This window comes from Drosophila miranda, chromosome XL, assembly GCF_003369915.1.
Source record: "Drosophila miranda strain MSH22 chromosome XL, D.miranda_PacBio2.1, whole genome shotgun sequence".
Taxonomy (NCBI): domain Eukaryota; kingdom Metazoa; phylum Arthropoda; class Insecta; order Diptera; family Drosophilidae; genus Drosophila; species Drosophila miranda.
Window position 1 is genome coordinate 10,775,370 of NC_046673.1, and position 15,262 is coordinate 10,790,631.

At 47.0% G+C, this 15,262-nt stretch overlaps 2 long non-coding RNA genes across 2 annotated transcripts; both read right to left on the bottom strand.

The window, feature by feature from the left end:
• Window positions 1-6,019: 6,019 nt before the first annotated feature.
• LOC117186576 lies at window positions 6,020-6,622 on the bottom strand. Its single transcript, XR_004471580.1, has 3 exons — window positions 6,374-6,622; window positions 6,233-6,302; window positions 6,020-6,165 (listed from the first exon to the last, which is right to left on the bottom strand). It is a non-coding gene; the product is annotated as an uncharacterized LOC117186576 (long non-coding RNA).
• Window positions 6,623-14,542: 7,920 nt separating this feature from the next.
• LOC108165093 lies at window positions 14,543-15,167 on the bottom strand. Its single transcript, XR_001775940.2, has 3 exons — window positions 14,914-15,167; window positions 14,774-14,843; window positions 14,543-14,706 (listed from the first exon to the last, which is right to left on the bottom strand). It is a non-coding gene; the product is annotated as an uncharacterized LOC108165093 (long non-coding RNA).
• Window positions 15,168-15,262: the final 95 nt, after the last annotated feature.

Below are 15,262 nucleotides of genomic sequence, written 5' to 3' on the forward strand. Positions count from 1 at the left end.
CTTCCCCGTGAGCTAGCTGGGAACGATAGGCCAGGGTGGCAAAGAGGCGGATCATAACATATTCCACGGAAGATCAAAAACGAGGAATATGTCAAATATAACTTGAATTCGTCAGTATGAGCTGTCAACCCATCGATAGTGGCGCCACTCGATAGTTTTGAATAGAATGATTCAAAACATCGATACTATCGATAGTATCGGGCTCATATATCGTTCACTTTTAAAAAAGATTACCATGCGCTTGCACTTCTGTCAGCCGAAACTTCAAATTTTCTTGGCTCAAGCAGTCTTGCCCCGCTAAATTGTAACGAGTAACGAAGAGAATCTTCGCACGATGAAGCTGGTGGTCGGCTAACTGAGAAGGAGTACGCGCTCGCTTCCACAGCTGATCTCTGGTCGGAAATGGGGATGGGTCCTTTGGGGTAACCCTCCAGTTAGGTTGCTTCGCTCCTGCTGGTATTATTTTATTAAAATTCGCGTACTCTTTTTGGGAATGGGAGGGGGACAGACAAGGAAAGGATCGTTAGGGGTACGGAAAGTATAGTGGGGCAAAGATAGTGCAGAGAAGGAGTAGGGATCTACCACCGCGGCGGACATCTCTGTTTTGCTGGCACGGAGTCGTGCCACGCCCACCCTACCATGATCCTGAAAGAGCCAAGAATAATATCAGGATCCCTGGAGTGTCCGGTATTGGTCATCCTATTTCGCTCACGAGCGGCATGGTTCCCCCAAATGCGGTAACGTCTAGCACATATTCATCTTAACAATCATTTTATTAGAAACTATATTCAGATACTATATTCATGTTACAAGAAAAAAGAAACACTAACCGAGAACTCCAAGACAAGGATAAATGGACAAAAGGAGGAACGAAAAGCGTCACAAGAGATATAGCTATTATTACTAGGGAATATTTAGATAAATAAATACGATAAGTGTAAATAGTTGTAAGTGCATATACGATATTTTATAGTGCGATATAAACTAATGATTTTTCCTTAGATAGAAAGATAATACTATAGCGCAAAATAGGTACACATGTCCCAGCACATCGGCTTCAGGGAGTAGTTGGACATACTATTCGTTCTACCAAGCGTATTGTAAAGGCAGAAGGCCAATCAGCTGTGACTACTTTAAAAGTGTGAGGTCAACGACCGACAAACAGCTCTAGCAAAAAAGAACGAAGCTTTTGCCACGCTCGCGGAATTTTGGGAGGCAATAAAATGTAATGTTGTTGGTATATTATAAAGCTCACTCAGTTTTTGTTTGTGTTCCCGCGGCGAAAGATCTTTCGTAGCTGGGCGTGTGGCTGTGTGTGGGTGCATTAAACTTTTACCTGCAAACCAAAAACAAAATCGTACAGCGCGTGCTGCATGGCATAAGCTCGCGGAGGGGACCCGGCCGAGCGGACGCTTTTAAGCTCAAACTTTTAAGCTTTTATCAAATGCATTTTCAAACTTTCCATGTGTTGGTGGGTTTTTTTTTTCTGGTTTTTTTTTTTTTTTACTGTCTACAATTAACACTAAGTATATCCAACTACACAAAAACAGACATATCAACGGACTGCGAGGTTCAAGGGAATGCGAGTCACGGTGGGATCTTACTGGCCTCAGTGGCTTTCAGTGGGCGGTGTATACATATGTATGTGAGCACATCTCTTACAGTTTTCATTCAGCCTACATAATGACACTAACGTGCACATAAGACAAACGCTGGCCTCCACTGCACTTTAAATAAACGTTTGGAACAGCTAGGCCGAATCACGAGAAGAACAAGAGAGGCGATACCACTAGGGGTCGCCGGGAGGTTATGTACACACGTGGTGCACTATTTTTTCCCGCCCTGTAGGAACATTTAAGCGGCTTCGGGCCTACGCTGACTGCAAGCACCGGTTTCCGTTTCTTGGCCCGGTTTTGAATGCGAAACGGTTACGCCACTTCGCCGCACTAAGCCCGTTCAGACGGCTGTCCTCGTCTCGTGCAGCCAAAGTTCACTGCCCGCGACTTGGTGGATCAGCTGGTTCGTAGTGCGGGGGCTTAAAGCTCGGGCTGCAGCTTTTGGATAATTCCCAAACTAAGTGCCGATTCTAATGTGGAATTTGAAAATACTGATCAGGCTACTTTTTCTAACAGTTACTCCATGCACATATTTACCCGGTTGGAACTGGCACTGCGAAAATAGGGGGATGGGGTTGAGGTGCTAATTCCTTCTTTCTCCAGGTGTTTTTTTTTTTTTGTGTTGGGGCTGCTCACCTCCAAGCGGAAACTACAGAAAAAGTCGGAAAATCTAACTTCGAGGCTCCTAGCACTGTCGAAGGCCGGTACTCACGTTTTCGATTAGAGCCCAATCTGCTTTCTTGGGTTCTTTTTCCCCGATCGAGTGCACTTTGGTTTCACACCACGGTTATTTACGGCGGTTTAATTTTATTTTTATTATTTTTTTTTTTCTCACCGCGCAACTGAATGCTTGTACGGCCACGAGGAAAAAGAAAGATTTGGGCGGATCTACTGACCAACAAAAATTTTGTTCTCCGGATCTGCCTTTGCACGATCCTTCGCCATTCACCTTGAATGGTTATGGACATGGTGGGGAGATTTTTTGTTCGTTTTTAAGCATATTCTTAATGTCAACCCTAGATGGCGCTAGCCCTCACACGACCAGGAACATTTAACATGTAACACCACAACAAGAAATTAAGCCAACCTACTATACCCTAACTATAGGGACTAAACTTAATAATTAATAAGTATCTCGGTGAGGTGTGATATATACTTGTATAAATAATACAATATATATAAATATATTTATATATATATTATATACATAAATATATAAATTGTACAAATACCATCGGGCATACTTTCAGGCGAAGAACACAAATATGCTTTCCTATCCGCCCGACAAGCGACCACTACAAGGTGCCGGAGGATCTGTCGAGTCGTGGTCCGGGTTATGTCCAGAGGCATTAACGTCGTTGTCCGATTCTGGGGGATCCACGGTGATCTGAGGGAGGAAACAGCAAAGGGAGTTGGCACTCAGAAAAAGTAAGCGAAGGTAAATAGCAAGGGGAAAAGAAGGGGGTCCGCTCACCTGCAAAACAATTAATGCAGTTGTCTCTCGTCCCACCAAACAAATTAAAGGTGAATTTTTTGTCTGAAGCAGTTTGGGAATTATATGTTTTTTTTGTTAGTGATTTAGCAGACTATTGGAAAACTAAAAACGCAGAATCATAGATAATGACTATATCTATCAGATTGCTGAATCTGGATCAGATCGGATCATTTTTGTAGCCAAAAGCAAGAAATCAATTTTCAGTGGCCACGCAGCGCCCGACGTCACGCTCAGACTGATTTTCTGTCTCTCTCGCACGCACTCATTGTCGTGTGGTTCAATATTAGCGGCGTCTGCCGCAGGAGGGCCATACTGACTTAGTATCGGGTATACATATATATATATATCCCTTCTTCAAGACTCGCACCATTTCGGACTCAACCAAAGGTGTGGTGAGTCTAGCTGCCAGCCTGCGCATCGCTCTAAAGTACTCTTCCACAGATTCGCCAGATTGTTGTCGTCGCTCATGCAAGGTGCGTACCCGCTCGAACTCGCCACCCACTGCTCGGAACCGGGACACCAACTCGTCCTTCAAATCCTCCCATACTTCCGGAGGCCGTTCTCGGACAAATTGCCAATACCACTCCGCCGCTTGTCCTTTGACGAGATGGTGAAAGTCGTCAAGGACCTCGTCCCACGACCGTCGGTTCTGCCTACGGAGGAACTCGACCCTGAACACGAAGTCCTGCACCGTCATCTTATTTGGGTCTCCGTCGAAGTGGATTTCCCATTTGTCGACGCGTCCCCATCTCGCTCCTCTCCAATCATCTCTCCTTTCAAATGGTGGCAGATCTGTTGGACCTCCGCCGTCTCCTGATGTCTCCCGTCTCTGCCTTCCAGCACCTGGATCCAGGTCCGCCTCGCCTATTCCTCGGCGCCAGTTCTGGCTCAACCTCGCCGGCTTCCTTGGAGGCGACTGGGAATTCCATGCGTCATCGTCCCTGGTCCTTTTGGGAATGTTCCCTGTTTTCGGCTTCTGCCTGGGGTGAGCTAGAGGCTGCTGATCGCCGTTATTATCCTTGATTTCCTTCTGGTCTCTTTCCAATCTCAGGTCTTGGATCAATTCCACGTTCTGGCGCAGAGGCGCCATCACCTCTGTTATGGCCCCCATGAGCTCCATAAAGCCGCGACGGATCTTCTCCTGCAGCGTCTTACTCAGGGTATCTGCCATGCTGCCTCTCCACGTCTCCTGTGCTTGCGCTATGGCGACATTTACTCCTGAGAGAATCTCGGAGGGCAGTGCGTTGGATTGGCCTGGCAAATTCCAGCTGTCGTCTCCACGCCCCTCAGCGCCCTGTGTGTCACCGCCTTGCATCTGTCCTTGGAGGTTACCTGGTGGAGGAGTCCTGCGGGTCATTTTCTGTTTAGACCGCAAGTTGTACGCGCTCATCAACTTGGCCCTATATTTCCCTACCTCGAACTATCCTATTTATCTTTTTATTCACTACACTTATCTATTCTTCTTTCAGAACAATCGCCTAAACACTACCTATAACGCTAGCTCACTGATCTTCAGCACAAAAACACTTAATACGGCAAAACAATAATAAGGGGGAAAGGAACCACAACTACTACTAGGGCCAACTCCGCACATGGTGTTCTACGTCTTTTCCTGTCCAACGTCTAGAACTTTGCGAGCGCTGTTGACTAATCTTATCTTCCTTGGAAGATTAAGAGTCAAGGGCGCTCTCTTCCCTACAGTCGCTGTTTCCGCCTACTTCCCTACTGAATGTTCGTTGCGGGATGTTGTAGCTGCTCCGAGTGCAACGCGTGGCCGACTTCTGTCCCCACGGGCCACTCAGAACAAAAATCTCATTGAGAATCTACCCTCCCGACTGCATCCAGCGGTAAGCAGGGGAAGCGAAAAACAGAAATCTTTCTGGCTATATCCTAACTTCGGGTATTTCTTTTTTCTTCTTCAGGTTCTCATTTTGCACACCAGGCACCGGGTCGGTTGCTAACTGGCTTGTGGATTCTCCTCTGCCAGTGCCAAACCAAATCCCCTCTTGAGATTTCCTGCTTCCCGTTGTCAGATAAGTGCCGAATCATCAAACACCAATAAAAACTTTTTACTTTGTGGATTTTCTTTGCATCCTCAGATCCCTCAGCGCCGTGCTTCTGTGAGCCAACTCGTCGAGTCCCTCACAGGCCACCGGAACACCGATGGACCCCAGATTGCAAAATACCACTCGAGATCTATCTTCTCTGCTGGATATTTATACTTTCTTCGACGTCTGTGTGATTCGCATCCGTACTCTCCCTCTTTGATGGTAGAGCCAGGACTTCGAGTCCACTTCCCTGTCTCAAATTGGGCGCCATTATTGTTACGAACCTTTGTTTTCTTCGGGGCAAGGCCGGCTAGCCAGTCATCCCAGGGCTGGGTACTTCCCAAGTCCTCAGGTCGCACAATATACCAACTAATTGGACATCTCGAACAAATTGAAACAACAAAAGTAACCGACAAAAAAACTGCAAACGGACTCTACTCGACAAACAACATTACAGTAAATTCCTTCAACACAGACGTGGACCAGGTCGAGGTGTCGATGTTTTTATCCCTGACGTACCCTCCCTACCTGAGATCTGAATAACAACGTTTTGGATCTCCCTGCCATGTGCAGCAGCCTTACCCTCTCGTTGCTGTGGCTCCTCTTCCCCCCATATGAAACGCTTAGCAATTCATTTTCTTCGTTATAATTTTCACTTCAATTTCCTAATTTTACACGGTATCATCGCTACACTAAGCCTGCCTATTCATACCCCCCTCATCTTATCACTACGGGCGGTTAATATATAAATAGATAAATAGAAATAATTAATATAATAAATATAAATAAGTTACATATAGATATAATATGGACGGACTTAAATTAGGGGATTAACATATACATATAAATGGAGACGTCTAACAAAAATAAATAATGGGAGTAAATAAGTTGATTGATGATTTTTTTTCTCTCCCTAAATGGGCGAGGGACCCGCACTATGTGACCAGGATTGTGTATTCGAGCCCAGCAAAAAGCAAGCCAGGATGGCGGAGCTGTGACCTATTCCCTACGGATTGGCCAACAAAAAAAATTAATTTGGGGTTTCTTTACTCCCCCCTCTGGAGCGGACTCACTCTTATGCTTCTTGGGTCTCTTTCCCGTCCCGCTAGTCCTGGTTCCTGGTCTCTCACTGATCTGGATCCCCTGGAATCACAGATTTATTTATCTTTTTTTTTTCAGGGTGATGGCCACTACTCCATCCTCATCCCACTCACTTTTTTTCAGAACAAAAAAAATCGGATATCTTCTCTCATAACGGCTCCGGAGAGCGCGCGGAACTCTCACTCTCCAGGACCAGGTGGCGCCACTCTTCGCTAACCTTTTCCCCTTAAATTTTGGCCTTGCCACTCTGTTCAAACTTCTTTCCTCCTCACCGCTTCTATGGGGTATCACCTATCGATATCTTCGCATGCAACAAATTGTATATCCCAAGGGCAGCAGACCGACCAATCCAGTTGTTATGGGCGGTTTTGGAGAGAGCCGATAGGTATCAGGGCTGGAGAAGAAAGAGACAGCGGCATCTATAGTGGATCCTGGGAAGCAGTGGCAGAGTTGCGTGGGAGAAAAGGAAACGGGGCGGGGAAGAAAGAAAAAAGAGAGTTTTCCGGTGGAGAATAGTGGAGGCCGCACGTGCCCTGAAAAAAAAAAGAGGAAACAAAATTGGTGATCGTGGAGACGACGATCCCACCAAGACATCAGCGGCAGGCATCAACATCAGCGGAAGCGGCGGACATCGGCAGCAGCAGCCCGGTACTGGCCAGGCCGGAAAACTGGTGCGAGAACCGTCAGCGGAGCACCGACTGGAGACACGTTTCTGTCCCCACACACCAGCCCCCCCCCTCCCCCTCCCCCGGGGAAAGAATCCGGACTTCAAAGCAGAAATACACACACACGATTCACACACACCCACCTTCATCCACACAACTCCACACACAACCCACGCATGTATACCCTCATTCATAACACATCACATAACATCACCACATTTCACACATCTACACCCGTCCGACCCACAATTAAACAAAATATCACGATCACACAAAAAACACCACGATTAAACGTAAACATCAGCAAGCATCAGGAAGCAACAATCTCTATCAAAGGGGGCTGCCAATTCGGCCGAAATAGGGTTTATTATTTTTTGTTAGTATTTTTGTGTTAGTATTTTTTTCCTTTATATAAACCTAGATTATTAATTAATAATGTTCAAGATAAATAAGAAAATATAATGGATATAAAAGGAATATTTGAAAAGAGTCATGAGTGAATAGAAAACGGTAGTTGGGTGGGACGAGAGCGAGAAGAAGAGCGGGACCCTGAATATGAAAAGGGAGCGAATTCAAAAGGTGGCGCTCATGGAAGGGTGGGACCCTGCTAGGGATAACGAAACCAACTATCCCCGCTGACGAAAGTGCCAACGAGGACAAGTCTGTCCTATAAATTAGATTTGTTTTTTTTTTGTATGTTTTTTGTTTTTGTTTTTGTTTTGTTCAATCCGTCCCCTGGCTTATCGGGTCGGAAACACCCCTGACTTCACCGTGAGGCGGATCATAACACAGTCGAGCGGCTACAATCCAGAAATATATATCGATATATGTATACGTAAAAAAACGATCGATAGTAGCAACTAGCACCAAAACATCGATACTATCGATAGTGCCATCGATGATTTGTCACCTCTACTACTTGTTTTTGTTTGCGTGAAAAAAGAAATAATTTTGTAACCAGCGGCAAACGACGCGCACCACCTAGCCGCAGATGCTGAGACACCTAGCATTAACAAAATAATCTGTAAGTCGTGAATTGCCTTGTCGTCGCTGTATCAAAATAAGGGGTTTGTTGCGATTGTGAATAAAATAGCCGGGCAAACCATACAAACGCAAAAAATTCTTCGTTCCTTCGGTTCTGAGTGCAGCAGTAAGTAAGCTGGCTCGGGTCGCCTATGGAAATCAAACTTAACCGTTTTTAGTGTGTGTTGCCGCGAAAAGTTCTTGGAAAATAGTGTGTGTTTCTGTGGTGTGTGATACAACAAAAGAACAGTTGCCCCAAAATATGTGAAGATTAGTGCATTTGGTGTGCAAGGTCTTCTTCATTCCACCGTGTCCAGCTGTGTGGTCTTCGTGGGCCTTCGCGATGAGGGTTTTCGTCAGTGACGCGGGAATCCATAATTTCCACATGGAACCTTCCACTTGGTCGTCGATTTGCGCGAAGGCCATTCGCTTGAATACCAGGTCCCCGTCCATTCGCAGGTCAGGCAATAATTCTTTGTTCCTGCAGATTTCGCCTTTCAACTCCTGGTATTCCGTTGATTTGAATTCCGTCGTCTGGAATCCGTGGATTTCCGTTGGGTCTAGGACCACCTCCTCGATGCAGCGCGATAGTGTATCCGCCACTATATTTTCGACTCCCTTGCGGTGTTCGATCTCAAAGTCGAACCTCTGCAGCCGCAATGACCATCTCGCTAGGCGCCCATTCAGGTCCTTGAGTGACATTAGCCATTTAAGGCTGGCGTGGTCAGTGATTACCGTGAACGGCATCAATTCCACATATGGCCTGAATCTTTCAATCGCCAATACCGCAGCTAAGCATTCTTTCTCCGTTACCGAATAATTTATTTGATGTTTGTTTAGCTTGGAAGAAAAGAATGCCACTGGGCGCTCTGCTTTGTCATCATCCAGCTGAAAAAGCACTGCTCCCACTCCAAAATTTGAGGCGTCGCACTGGATGTAGAAATGGCGTTTAAAGTCGGCATGGACTAATACAGGAGCCGTGGTGAGTGCCTTCTTCAGGGATTCTATGGCCGCCCTCGCTTCCGTTGGCAAGGAAAACTTCCCGCGCGGATGCTTCTTCAGAGCATCTGTTAACGGTACCGCGATGGTGGCGAAGTCCTTGATGAAGCGCCTATACCATCCTGCGGTTCCTATGAAGCTCCGTAGCTCCTTCACTGAACTCGGGCTCGGGATCTTTTGTATAGCCACAACCCTATCGGGATCCATTTGCAGCGTGCCGCCTCCGATGATAAACCCCATGTATTTCAGCGACTTAAAGCAGAATTTGGATTTTTTTAGACCTATCGTCAAATTTGCTCTTTTCAGGCACTGGGCCACCAATCGCAGATATCGCAGATGCGTCTGGAAATCCGGGGCTATCACCAAAAGATCGTCCAAATAAACGAAAACGTTTGATCTGAGCTGAGTCGGGATTACCTTATCCATCACTCTGCATAACCTCTGGGCAGCGTTACACAGACCGAAGGGCATCATCACGAATTGATACAGCGGACGGCCTGCAACGGTAAATGCGGTGCACTTCCGGCTTTCTGGGTCCAATTTAATTTGCCAGAATGCGAATTTGAGGTCGACGCTGGAAATGTCATATGTCTGGTCAATCCTGGATAGTATACCCTCGATGCTAGGAAGAGGGTAAGCATCTTTTACGGTGAGCTGATTCAGTTTCCGCGCGTCCAAACAGAATCTATTTTTGTTTGGCTTTCGCACCACCGTCGTCCGATTGCTCCATGGACTATCGCTGACCTCGATCACTCCTAGTTCCAGCATTTTATCCACCTCGGTCCAGATCACCTCCTGCATCGCTGGGGATTGAGGGTAATGCCGACCTTTAAATGGTTCTGCGCCCTCGATCAACTGGATCCGATGCTGCTCCACCGTCGTTGTTCCTAATCCGGCATCCTCATAGGTCAGAAACTCCTTCTTTACCTTCTCCAGCTCTTCGGTTTCCGTGTCTTCCAGGGTCCAAGCTTCCACATCCACGTCCTCCTGGCGATGTTCGGCGTACTGGCTGATTTGTGACATTTGGATCTCGCCTACTTGGGCCTCGCTGGATCGACTGGGCTCTTCTCCGAGGACTGTGGGAGCCAGCGCGAAGGATCTCCAGAAATCAATACCCAGGTACATGGCTTGCTCTAGGTACGGGCATACGTAAAACAAGATCTCTTTATTCATTCCGTTATATCCTACGCAGAGTTTGGTTTTGCCGACTATGGACCTGTCTTCCCGCAATCCGATGTCCTCTTATCTGCACTTCGGCAAATACTCTGGGATCGCGTCCTGCTCCTCGTCTGACTGCCTCGGCCACCTCTTTGCGAGTCTGTCGCCTTTCCTTAAATCTGGAACGGGCCTTTTGGAGTCTACGACTGACACCGCGCATCCCCTCCAGCTGGCTGTCATCAAAGATCTGGTTTCGAATTTGTATGTATCTCCTCATCCTCTCTTCGGCCGGTATGAACTTCAAACTATTATACCCGATACTCAAAATGAGTATTGGGGTATATTAGATTTGTGGTAAAAGTGGATGTGTGTAACGTCCAGAAGGAATCGTTTCCGACCCCATAAAGTATATATATTCTTGATCAGCATCAATAGCCGAGTCGATTGAGCCCTGTCTGTCCGTCTGTCCGTCCGTTCGTCCGTCCGTCCGTCCGTCCGTCCGTCCCCTTCAGCGCCTAGTGCTCAAAGACTATAAGAGCTAGAGCAACGATGTTTTGGATCCATCTGTGATATGTCACTGCTACAAAAATATTTCAAAACTTTGCCCCGCCCACTTCCGCCCACACAAAGAACGAAAATCTGTGGCATCCACATTTTTAAAGATACGATAAAACCAAAAACGCAGAATCGTAGAGGATGACTATATGTTCTAGAGTGTAAAATCTCAACCAGATCGTATAATTATTATAGCCAGAATCAAGAAAACAATTTCATTCTTTCTCACTCTGTCTCTCTCTAACACACAGGTTTCATGGTCGGCTTTGCCAATTGCAAAATATGAGTTCAAGGATCTCAGAACCTATAAGAGCCAGAGCAACCAAATTTGGTATCCACACTTCTGTGATATCGGACCTTGACCGTTTCGTGTCCAAATTTCGCCACACCCCCTTCCGCCCTCGCAAAGGACGAAAATCTGGGGCATCCACAAATCTCAGAGACTATTAAGGCTAGAGTAACCAAATTTGGTATCCGCACTTCTGTTAGATCTCACTATAAAACGTATATCTCAGAATTTCGCCCCACCTCCTTCCGCCCCCACAAAGGACGAAAATCTGTTGCATCCACAATATTGCACATTCGAGAAAACTAAAAACGCAGAATCATAGATAATGACTATATCTATCAGATTGCTGAATCTGGATCAGATCGGATCATTTTTGTAGCCAAAAGCAAGAAATCAATTTGCAGTGGCCACGCAGCGCCCGACGTCACGCTCAGACTGATTTTCTGTCTCTCTCGCACGCACTCATTGTCGTGTGGTTCAATATTAGCGGCGTCTGCCGCAGGAGGGCCATACTGACTTAGTATCGGGTATAACTGTAGAGTTGCGGTGTACGCAGCAACTCACAACGTTCCCCCTCGTTTTTATTAAATTTATTCGGGCTATTATTCTTTATTTCTATATTGATTAGTGGACCATCGTTCATTTCTTCGCGGGCTTCTGTCCCGAGCGCTGATCTCCCGCTTTCATCATGCCCGATCGTGCGTTTCCCGAGCAATTTGGACACGTTGGAGTAAACATTTCTGGCTTTCCGCAGCGGTAACAAAATATTTTGCGTTCCTTCGCCACGCAGTCTCGGAACCCGTGGTCGAACTGGCCGCAATTCCAGCAACACAGCCTGGGTTTGTTCGCCAGGTGAGTTTCTTCTACTATCCTTGCTACGTCTTCATCCAGAAACTCCGTTTCCGGCTCTAGCTCCTCCACTCGCTTCCCGGGTGAATGGAATTTCGGCGCACAGCGGAACGTCGACTTCTGCTCGCGTCCGCGAAAGTGGTACTCCACTTCCAGGCACTCTTCCCTCAGCTGCTCCACGTTTCGGACTCGGATCGCGTAAACGTAGCGGGCGATCTCGTCATCGAGTCCCTTCTTCAAGACTCGCACCATTTCGGACTCAACCAAAGGTGTGGTGAGTCTAGCTGCCAGCCTGCGCATCGCTCTAAAGTACTCTTCCACAGATTCGCCAGATTGTTGTCGTCGCTCATGCAAGGTGCGTACCCGCTCGAACTCGCCACCCACTGCTCGGAACCGGGACACCAACTCGTCCTTCAAATCCTCCCATACTTCCGGAGGCCGTTCTCGGACAAATTGCCAATACCACTCCGCCGCTTGTCCTTTGACGAGATGGTGAAAGTCGTCAAGGACCTCGTCCCACGACCGTCGGTTCTGCCTACGGAGGAACTCGACCCTGAACACGAAGTCCTGCACCGTCATCTTATTTGGGTCTCCGTCGAAGTGGATTTCCCATTTGTCGACGCGTCCCCATCTCGCTCCTCTCCAATCATCTCTCCTTTCAAATGGTGGCAGATCTGTTGGACCTCCGCCGTCTCCTGATGTCTCCCGTCTCTGCCTTCCAGCACCTGGATCCAGGTCCGCCTCGCCTATTCCTCGGCGCCAGTTCTGGCTCAACCTCGCCGGCTTCCTTGGAGGCGACTGGGAATTCCATGCGTCATCGTCCTTGGACCTTTTGGGAATGGTCCCTGTGTTCGGCTTCTGCCTGGGGTGAGCTAGAGGCTGCTGATCGCCGTTATTATCCTTGATTTCCTTCTGGTCTCTTTCCAATCTCAGGTCTTGGATCAATTCCACGTTCTGGCGCAGAGGCGCCATCACCTCTGTTATGGCCCCCATGAGCTCCATAAAGCCGCGACGGATCTCCTCCTGCAGCGTCTTACTCAGGGTATCTTCCATGCTGCCTCTCCACGTCTCCTGTGCTTGCGCTATGGCGACATTTACTCCTGAGAGAATCTCGGAGGGCAGTGCGTTGGATTGGCCTGGCAAATTCCAGCTGTCGTCTCCACGCCCCTCAGCGCCCTGTGTGTCACCGCCTTGCACCTGTCCTTGGAGGTTACCTGGTGGAGGAGTCCTGCGGGTCATTTTCTGTTTAGAACGCAAGTTGTACGCGCTCATCAACTTGGCCCTATATTTCCCTACCTCGAACTATCCTATTTATCTTTTTATTCACTACACTTATCTATTCTTCTTTCAGAACAATCGCCTAAACACTACCTATAACGCTAGCTCACTGATCTTCAGCACAAAAACACTTAATACGGCAAAACAATAATAAGGGGGAAAGGAACCACAACTACTACTAGGGCCAACTCCGCACATGGTGTTCTACGTCTTTTCCTGTCCAACGTCTAGAACTTTGCGAGCGCTGTTGACTAATCTTATCTTCCTTGGAAGATTAAGAGTCAAGGGCGCTCTCTTCCCTACAGTCGCTGTTTCCGCCTACTTCCCTACTGAATGTTCGTTGCGGGATGTTGTAGCTGCTCCGAGTGCAACGCGTGGCCGACTTCTGTCCCCACGGGCCACTCAGAACAAAAATCTCATTGAGAATCTACCCTCCCGACTGCATCCAGCGGTAAGCAGGGGAAGCGAAAAACAGAAATCTTTCTGGCTATATCCTAACTTCGGGTATTTCTTTTTTCTTCTTCAGGTTCTCATTTTGCACACCAGGCACCGGGTCGGTTGCTAACTGGCTTGTGGATTCTCCTCTGCCAGTGCCAAACCAAATCCCCTCTTGAGATTTCCTGCTTCCCGTTGTCAGATAAGTGCCGAATCATCAAACACCAATAAAAACTTTTTACTTTGTGGATTTTCTTTGCATCCTCAGATCCCTCAGCGCCGTGCTTCTGTGAGCCAACTCGTCGAGTCCCTCACAGGCCACCGGAACACCGATGGACCCCAGATTGCAAAATACCACTCGAGATCTATCTTCTCTGCTGGATATTTATACTTTCTTCGACGTCTGTGTGATTCGCATCCGTACTCTCCCTCTTTGATGGTAGAGCCAGGACTGCGAGTCCACTTCCCTGTCTCAAATTGGGCGCCATTATTGTTACGAACCTTTGTTTTCTTCGGAGCAAGGCCGGCTAGCCAGTCATCCAAGGGCTGGGTACTTCCCAAGTCCTCAGGTCGCACAATATACCAACTAATTGGACATCTCGAACAAATTGAAACAACAAAAGTAACCGACAAAAAAACTGCAAACGGACTCTACTCCACAGACGTGGACCAGGTCGAGGTGTCGATGTTTTTACCCCTGACGTACCCTCCCTACCTGAGATCTGAATAACAACGTTTTGGATCTCCCTGCCATGTGCAGCAGCCTTACCCTCTCGTTGCTGTGGCTCCTCTTCCCCCCATATGAAACGCTTAGCAATTCATTTTCTTCGTTATAATTTTCACTTCAATTTCCTAATTTTACACGGTATCATCGCTACACTAAGCCTGCCTATTCATACCCCCCTCATCTTTTCACTACGGGCGGTTAATAAATAAAAATAGATAAATAGAAATAATTAATATAATAAATATAAATAAGTTACATATAGATATAATATGGACGGACTTAAATTAGGGGATTAACATATACATATAAATGGAGACGTCTAACAAAAATAAATAATGGGAGTAAATAAGTTGATTGATGATTTTTTTTCTCTCCCTAAATGGGCGAGGGACCCGCACTATGTGGCCAGGATTGTGTATTCGAGCCCAGCAAAAAGCAAGCCAGGATGGCGGAGCTGTGACCTATTCCCTACGGATTGGCCAAAAAAAAAAATTAATTTGGGGTTTCTTTACTCCCCCCTCTGGAGCGGACTCACTCTTATGCTTCTTGGGTCTCTTTCCCGTCCCGCTAGTCCTGGTTCCTGGTCTCTCACTGATCTGGATCCCCTGAAATCACAGATTTATTTATCTTTTTTTTTCAGGGTGATGGCCACTACTCCATCCTCATCCCACTCACTTTTTCTTTCAGAACAAAAAAAATCGGATATCTTCTCTCATAACGGCTCCGGAGAGCGCGCGGAACTCTCACTCTCCAGGACCAGGTGGCGCCACTCTTCGCTAACCTTTTCCCCTTAAATTTTGGCCTTGCCACTCTGTTCAAACTTCTTTCCTCCTCACTGCTTCTATGGGGTATCACCTATCGATATCTTCGCATGCAACAAATTGTATATCCCAAGGGCAGCAGACCGACCAATCCATTCGAGCGGCTACAATCCAGAAATATATATCGATATATGTATTCATAAAAAAAAACGATCGATAGTAGCAAATAGCACCAAAACATCGATACTATCGATAGTGCCATC